Raw genomic sequence first — 8,537 nt, 5'->3', positions numbered from 1 at the left:
ACACCCTTTCCAATCATCTTACCACAATGCTGTCAGAGTGGTCTCCTTAAAAGATAAATTTGATCATTTGCCAACATGTTTAGAACTCTTCAGAAGTTTTTGATTGCTCTTATAACCAGGATTAAAAATCATTAACATGAGCAACAGAACCCTGAGCTACCTGACTCTCCTGCCCAAGTCTCCAGATGCTTTTGTTACAAAAAAGTTTGTGATTCTCTATAGAAGCCAATGTTCCTTGTGCTTAAGGGTCTTTACATACAGAACTGCTGTAGCCTAACACCCTGAGCATCCCCCACTACCCTACTTCAATGAGTTGATTCCCACTCATTTTTCTTTGTTTTTCTTTGTTTACCATCCCCCCATTAAAGCTGTAAGTGATCATATTACATTTATTTGTGTGATTATTTGATGAATATCTGTCTTTCCCACTTGACTGTAAACTCCGTGAAGGTAAGGAATGTCTTTATTCTGCTTAATTTTATCCTCATTTCCTATTACAGTGTCAGTTCAATAAATAATTACTGTACTATTGAAGGAATATGTTGATGAGTAAAACCAAAACATGAGTTGAAAAGTTACTGGAGCTTGAGAGATGTGGAGAGAATACAACGATCATATGTAAAGGGAAAAGCTTCCAGATTTGGCTCGTTAATGTCTGGAAACAGTTTACACTACAAGATATTATAATATTTTAAGCTTTGAGGAAAAAAAATTCACCCAAAGAGATACGGTGAAGATTCCATTACATTATTAAAATATAAAAACAATAGAAAGCCTTTCTTAAATATATGAAACAGAATCATGTTTATTTTTGTTCACTTTTCATGATTTATTTTGTGCCTATACTACCTAATAGTTGGAAAAAAAAGCAGAATGGCCAAGAAAACAGAAATATACAAAAAATAAAGTAACAAATAAAATTCAGCATGTCTTTTATGATGGTAAATTAAAAAATGAATTGATTTAGGCAAACAATTATTCTCAAGTTGAATACAAAAACAAACCCTATTTTTCAGTCCACAGATCAGTAGCATGAAGTACATGCCACTAAATGATTAGAAAAATTTGCAAGCAAAATAAAAGAAAAAAAAAGATGAAAGATCCAAATGTGAAAACTAAAGCCATAAAGCTCTTAGAAGAAAACACAGGAGAACAATTTCATAAAATTGTATTTAACATTGGTTTCTTATATATGATACCAAAAGAACAGGCAACAAAAGAAAAAAAAACAGAAGTCAGACTACATCAAAATTGTGCATCAAAGAACACAAAGAACAGATTGAAAAGGCAACCTATGGAATGGGAAAAATATATACAAATAATATGTATGGTAAGGGATTCCTATACAGAATATATAAAAAATTCCTACAACTCAACAACAGAAAATAAACAATATTATTAAAAAGTGGGCAAAGGACTTGAATTGACACTTCTCCAAAGAAGATGTACAAGTGGCCAATAAAGCACAAGAGAAGATGCTCAGCATCACTAATTATTAAGGATATACAATTATAAACCACAAGATACCATCTCAAACCCATTAAGATGTCTAGTATCAAATAAACAGAAAAGAGCAAGTATTCATGAGGATATGGGGAATTTGGAATCCTTGTGTATTATTGGTGAGAATGTATGGTGGTACAGAGACTATGGGAAATAGTATAATAGTTCTTCAAATAATTAAAAATAGAATTACTGTGTGATCCAGTATTTCCATTTCTGGGTATAAAACCAAAAGAATTGAAAGCAGAAACTCACAGGAGTTATTTTGTACACACATGTTCATAGCAGTATTGTTCAAAATAGTCAAAAGGTAGAAGCAACCCAAGTGTCTATTGAATGAGTAAACAAAATGTGGTATATACACACAAGGGAATATTTAGCTGTACAAAGAAAGGAAATCCAGACACCTACTACAATGGGGATGAACCTTGAGGACATTATGCTAAGTGAAATAAGTCAGTCACAAAAGGAAAAATACTGATTCCACTAATATGAAGTAACTAGAGTAGTCAAGTTCATAGAGACAGAAAGTAGAATAGTGGATGGATGGTGGTGATTCACAGAACAATGTGAATGTACTTTATTGCCTCATTTTAAAAAAAGTAAAAAGATATAACATGTAAATTGGAAGTAAAGAGAAAGTAAAGGTCATGAAATGAATATCAGATAAACCCAAGGAAAACTGATTTAAATTGGAGAGAAAGGCCTGTTTTGTAATCATGATAGTAGCAGTCTTCTGCAGTGAAGAGAGAACTTGGAAATTTCTATGCACCAAGTAACCTGACTTCAAAATATATATGTAAAAGCTGCAGGAATCACAAGGAGAAAAGAAAAGAAACAGAACTTTAAACCAATAATGGGAATCTTTTTTTTTTTTTTTATTGTTCATTTGTTTCTGAGAGAGAGATACCATGAGCAGGGGAGGGGCAGAGAGAAAGGGAGACACAGGCTCCAGGCTCCAAGCTGTCAGCACAGAGCCCAATGCAGGGCTCGAACTCACAAACTGTGAGATCAAGATCTGAACCAAAATCAGACACTCAACTGACTGAGCCACCCAGGTGCCCCATAAACCAATAATGGGAATCTTAAACCTTTTCTTGTTCTTGGAAGACCAAGTAGATAGAATATAAGAAAGGATAGAGAACTTGAGATTTTTTTTAAGACAGACAGAGAAAGAGAGAGAGCAGGAGAAGGGCAGGGAGAGAGAAGAGAGAGAGAGAAGCCCAAGCAGTCTCTGCACTATCAGCACAGAGCGCAACATGGACGCAAACTCATGAACCATGAGAACTTGACCTGAACCAAAACCAAGAGTTGGACACTTAACTGACTGACCCACTGAGGAGCCCCAGAAGACTTGTTTTGTTTTGTTTTCAATTAAATTGAAGTATAGTTGTGTACAGCAAGATACACAATAAATCATTACTGATTATATACATTTATGTAAACTCTACTCAGGTAGAGGTTACATGGAGACATTTTCACTTCCCATAATGTTTCCCTGTGTTCCTTACCAGTCAGTTTCCAAGGTAATTATATTGTGACCTTTATCACCAGAGAATAGTTTTGACTGCTATTCACTTTCATATAAATATAATTATACAGTATGTAGTCTTGTGTGTATTGCTTCTTCTAGTCAACATTGTTATGTATATAAACTATTCATTTTTATTGTTGTATAGTATCAGCTGTATGAAATATAAGATTGTTTTGTGCAAGGCTTTTGTGAATGTACGTTTTTTTTTTTTTCATTTCTCTTTGTGTATACCTAAGAGCCAAATGGTTGGGTGTTCAGGTAAGTGTTTATTTGTCCTTATTAGAAATTGCCAAATAGTTTTTCAAAATGTTTGTTCCATTTTAAACTCCCAAACATCAAGCTACGAGAATTCCATCTGCTTCACATTTTTGCAAACACGTGGTATTATCGGTCTTTTCCAGTAGATGCATATACTATTTCAGTGTGTTTTACTTTGCATTTCACTGATGAATATGACATTTAAACATCTTTTCATGAGTAAACTAACTATTTGGATGTTATAGTCCTTTACCCTTTTCTTAAAAATTGGGTTATTTGTCTTTTCCTTGGTTTATATTTCTCTATTCTAGAAAAAAATTCTTTGGTAAATATATGTATTGAGAATACTTCTTTTGGTCTGTGGCTTGCCTTTCACTTTCTTAAAGGTGTCTTTTGATGGCCAAGTATTTTCAGTTTTGATCAAATTTACCAATTTGTGGGTTTTTTAATGGTTAATGCATTTGCTTCTGTTCCAAGTAATCTCTGCATATCCCAAGGTCTTAAAGATAATCTCCAGTATTTTCCTCCAGAAGATTTATGGTTTAACCTTATATTTAGAACTATGATTCACTAATATTTTATTTATTATAAGCAAGTGAGCCAGGAGGTAAACATATCAAATTCTCTACTTGAAAAAAGGGGAAATAAAGGTTTTTGTACATCAACAAAAAATTTACAAAATGACCATAATTTAGACCACTAAAAATCCCTCAATGCTGAAACATGAATAACAAAACCACATTCTGCATCTTCAATGCAATAAAATAAGAAATAAGTTTTAAAATGTTTAAATCTACTTATAAATCTAAAACATGATCTCTTATTTACATTGGGTGAAAGAGAACATCAGTATTCCAAAAAGAAATATCTAAAACATAATGACTCAAATTTTTAAAAAATCCCTGGAACAAAGTCAATTTTGTACTCAGATGAAAGTTTGTCTGAACTAAAAAAAGAAAACAAAAAGGAAGGAAGGAAGGAAAGAAGGAAAGAAGGAAGGGAGAGAGAAGGGAAAGAAAAAGTGAAGGAATTGCTAACAGTAACAAAAAAAACCCTGTGAATTTGAAACTAGAACAGCCCTCTCTAAACTTTTCTCTCACACTATGTATGAAATGTAGAGAGCTACCATAAAATACAGAGAGTTATCTGAGCATCCCTTGAAATTAGAGAGAGCCAGGAGACCCTACTTTGATTCATATGATGGGGTCAGAGCCTGCTAATGATGACCCTGCCCTCTTTCTTCCAGTTTCTTGCCTTGAACAGGACACAATGGCTATCCTGTCACCATGTTGAAAAAGTGAAAAGATTCAAGGTAAAAAAAAAAAAAAATGAACTAAAGAGAGGGCATGAACAACCACCTTCTTCTTGACTCTGTACCTCTATAGTTGGCCAGAAAGCATTCTTAACTGACAAGAGTAAGCCATGAGATGAGAACTGGGACCATATCCATGGGACAGAATGGGGTTAACAAATAGAGGCAAGTACAAATGGGGGTTTATTTTATGATAAAGCAGTTGTTTCAAATCAATGGTGTTAAATTGGGACAACTTCCTAGCCAGGTGGTGTGAAGAAAATGCTAATAATGTCATATTTTGCTTCTTACCACAGAATATAATCTAATGGATCTGCCTGGAATTTTGTCATGCAAACATTAGTAAATGTTATTTTCTCCTAAAACACATCTCTCACAACATTTAGAAGAAAATCCCTGGTTTAATGTCCATTGTTTAAACAATTGTAACTGCTTTCCAAGTATAGAAGAGGTCAATGGAGAGTATTATATTGGCTTATTATGCATTTAAAATCAGATGATTTTACTTAAACTCTATTAACCACAAACATGACTCAGTAGTACTCTGAAGTGAAATCAGCAAGGAAATGTGTTGTTTTCTTTATATTTATAGTTTTGAAACAAAGGCATGCATACTTGTGTTTCTCTTTTCCAATTTTCATAAGAGCATACTTCAACCTTACAAAATGACTTCTGTGGCTTCAATTGTTTCTTTCAGAAACAGTTAAGATATAAGGAGAAATACATTTCTTGAATTTTTGCTAAAAAGTTGCTAGAAAAACCATCATAGCCTGATGTTTTTGAGATGAGATATCATGCACCACCATTTTGATAAGCATTATTATTTACTGATCATGAGCCTTCTTTGTTGTCTCCAAGACCAATCTTGTTGGGGTGCCTGGGTGGCTCAGTCGGTTAAGCGTCCGACTTCGGCTCAGGCCATGATCTTGCAGTCCGTGGGTTCGAGCCCAGTCCATGGGTTTGAGCCCTGCGTCGGGCTCTGTGCTGACAGCTCAGAGCCTGGAGACTGTTTCAGATTCTGTGTCTCCCTCTCTCTCTGACCCTCCCCTGTTCATGCTCTATCTCTGTCTCAAAAATAAATAAATGTTAAAAAAAATAAGACCAATCTTGAAATTTATACTTTCTTAGAAAATTGTTCATTTCATGAATTTTTAATTTATTAGTATAAAGTTGCTCATATTGACCCTGCGTTTAAAAAAATACACGTCAGGCTCTGGGCTGATGGCTCAGAGCCTGGAGCCTGTTTCCGTTTCTGTGTCTCCCTCTCTCTCTCTGCCCCTCCCCCATTCATGCTCTGTCTCTCTCTGTCCGAAAAATAAATAAACGTTGAAAAAAAATTAAAAAAAAAAAGGGGGGGCTCCTGGGTGGCGCAGTCGGTTAAGCGTCCGACTTCAGCCAGGTCACGATCTCGCGGTCCGTGAGTTCGAGCCCCGTGTCAGGCTCTGGGCTGATGGCTCAGAGCCTGGAGCCTGTTTCCGATTCTGTGTCTCCCTCTCTCTCTCTGCCCCTCCCCCGTTCATGCTCTGTCTCTCTCTGTCCCAAAAATAAATAAACGTTGAAAAAAAAATTTTTTAAATACTTCTGCATATGTTTGTATCCATTTTTTATTACTAATATTATTTATTTGCTTACTCTCCCTTTCTCCTTTTTTTCCTCCTACCTCTCTCTTTCTTTCTTTCTTTCTTTCTTTCTTTCTCTCTCTCTCTCTCTCTCTCTCTCTGTGTGTGTGTGTGTGTGTGTGTGTGTGTGTGTGTTTCATCTCTCTTTTAAATTAATATTTGGTCTTGGGCACCTGGGTAACTCAGTCAGTTAAGTGTCTGACCCTTTGTCATGATCTTGTGGTTCATGAGTTCAAGTCCCACATCAGGCTCTGAGCAGACAGTGCTGAGCCTGCTTAGGATTCTCTGTCTCTCCCCCTCTCTGTCTCTCTCTGTCTCTGTCTCTCTCTCTCCATCACTCTCTCTCAGAATAAATACATAAACTTAAAAAATAAATAAAACATTATATGGTCTTATCAATCAACTGTACTTTTTGTTTATTTGCTATTTAATTAACTTCTGCTTTTATTCCCTTCTTGCTATTTGATTTAAATTTTTGTGTTTTTCCTTTTGCCACCTTTTGAGTTTGAGATCCTAGTTCAGTCATTGTAAAATTTTCCTCTAAGTCCAGCTTGGTGCATATCACTTGTTTTTATATAGGGTGCTTTTGTTTTAGATATTTTATAATGTTTCTTTACATTTACTCTTTAATGAAAGATTTTTTTTTTAGAAATACACCTTATAATTTCTCAAGGATATTTTTGCTATTCTTTGTTATATTCTAATTTTGTGTATTTTGTGGTCAATGTTCCCTCTCCAAAACCCCAGTCTAACCATGAGAAATGACCCCAGTCCCATCATGAGAAAACATCAGGCAAACCCAAATTGAAGGATATTATACAAAATTCTGACTCGTATGCCTTAGAATTGCCAAGGTCATCCAAAACAAGAAAAGCCTGAGAAACTGTTACAGTCCAAAGGAGGTTAAATTAAGGACACGTGACAACTATATATAATGCAGTCCTTAGATGGAATCCCAGAAAAAGGACATTAGGAGAAAACAACTGAAATTCAAAGTAAGGGTATAGTTTGTTAGTATGACTACACTAGTGCTAGTTGCTTAGTTGTGACAAGCATACCATGGCCAGTGTAAGATGTCAACAATAAGGAAAACCAGATGAATGTTATATGGAGCTCTCTGTACTATCTTTATCACACTTGAATAGATTTAAAACTATTCTAAAATTTAAAATTTATTTTAAGAAAGCTAGACAAAACAAAACAAAACAAAAATCCTCTTGTAGTTTGCTTCCTCCATCAGTCTATAATACCCTTACATCATTAACATGGCTCTTAGGACCCCAAATGGCTTGTCCTTCTGTCTTTGACTGTATTGTCCTCCTCATACATTACCCATCCTTCAACTCATCCTACATCACCCCACCCACATGGTGGGTACCCCTTCTGCTTGTTCCTCCAGCATGCCAACCATGATCACTCTCCAGGGTGTTCACACATCCTGTCTCTTACTCCCTTGTCCATTTATAATTTTATAAAAATGTTGTCCTTGAAATGATGGCTTTCTGACCACTTTATTTAAAAAATATAATTCCTTCAGGCTTCCCCCTCCTTATCTCTTTCCCTTGTTTTTTCTCCATAATACTAATCACCTCCATCTAACACACACACAAACACACACACACACACACACAATTTTCTTTATTGTCTGTCTCCACTCATTAGAATGCAAGCTTCATCAAGGCAGAGATCTTTTTGTGTTTTATCCACTGATGTATCCCCAATACTTATCACACATCTGGCACACAGTAAGAACTCAGAGTATTGACTGAATACAATTAATTAGGCAGGACCCTTTGGCAGTCGCCCAGTGAGAAATGGTGGTGGACTGCACTTGGTTTATAGCAGTGGAGATGAAGGGGAGCGGTCTGCTTTAGCATGTATTTTGGATGTGGAGCAAACAGGACTTCTGGATGAGTTAGACACAGGTGTTTTGGAACTGAGAAGACTAAAAGATGACCATTGAGTGTGATAAAGGTGGCACCATTTAATGAGAGAGAAGAAATTTCCAAGAAGTATTCAGAAGTACAGAATCCAGAGCCAAGTTTGAGACATGTTGGATTTAAGATGTATCTTATACATCCAAATGGGGATATTCAGGATGAGTTTGGGGTTTGAGGAGACTGGAGATAGAAATACTGCCATGGGAGTCATTAACATGTAGATTATGGTCTTTAAAGCCATGATTCCAGGTAATATAACATAGGGATAGAACATAAAAGAGTAGAGGACCAAAGGCAATGCCCCAGGCACAGCCCACAAATTTAATTATGTGATTAGAGGAAGAGTTAACTGCAAAAATACCAGGAGGTAA

Source organism: Herpailurus yagouaroundi, unplaced genomic scaffold (genome assembly GCF_014898765.1).
Source record: "Herpailurus yagouaroundi ecotype Mexico unplaced genomic scaffold, PumYag 196, whole genome shotgun sequence".
Taxonomy (NCBI): Eukaryota; Metazoa; Chordata; class Mammalia; order Carnivora; family Felidae; genus Herpailurus; species Herpailurus yagouaroundi.
Note: the sequence above shows the minus strand (reverse complement) of the source record.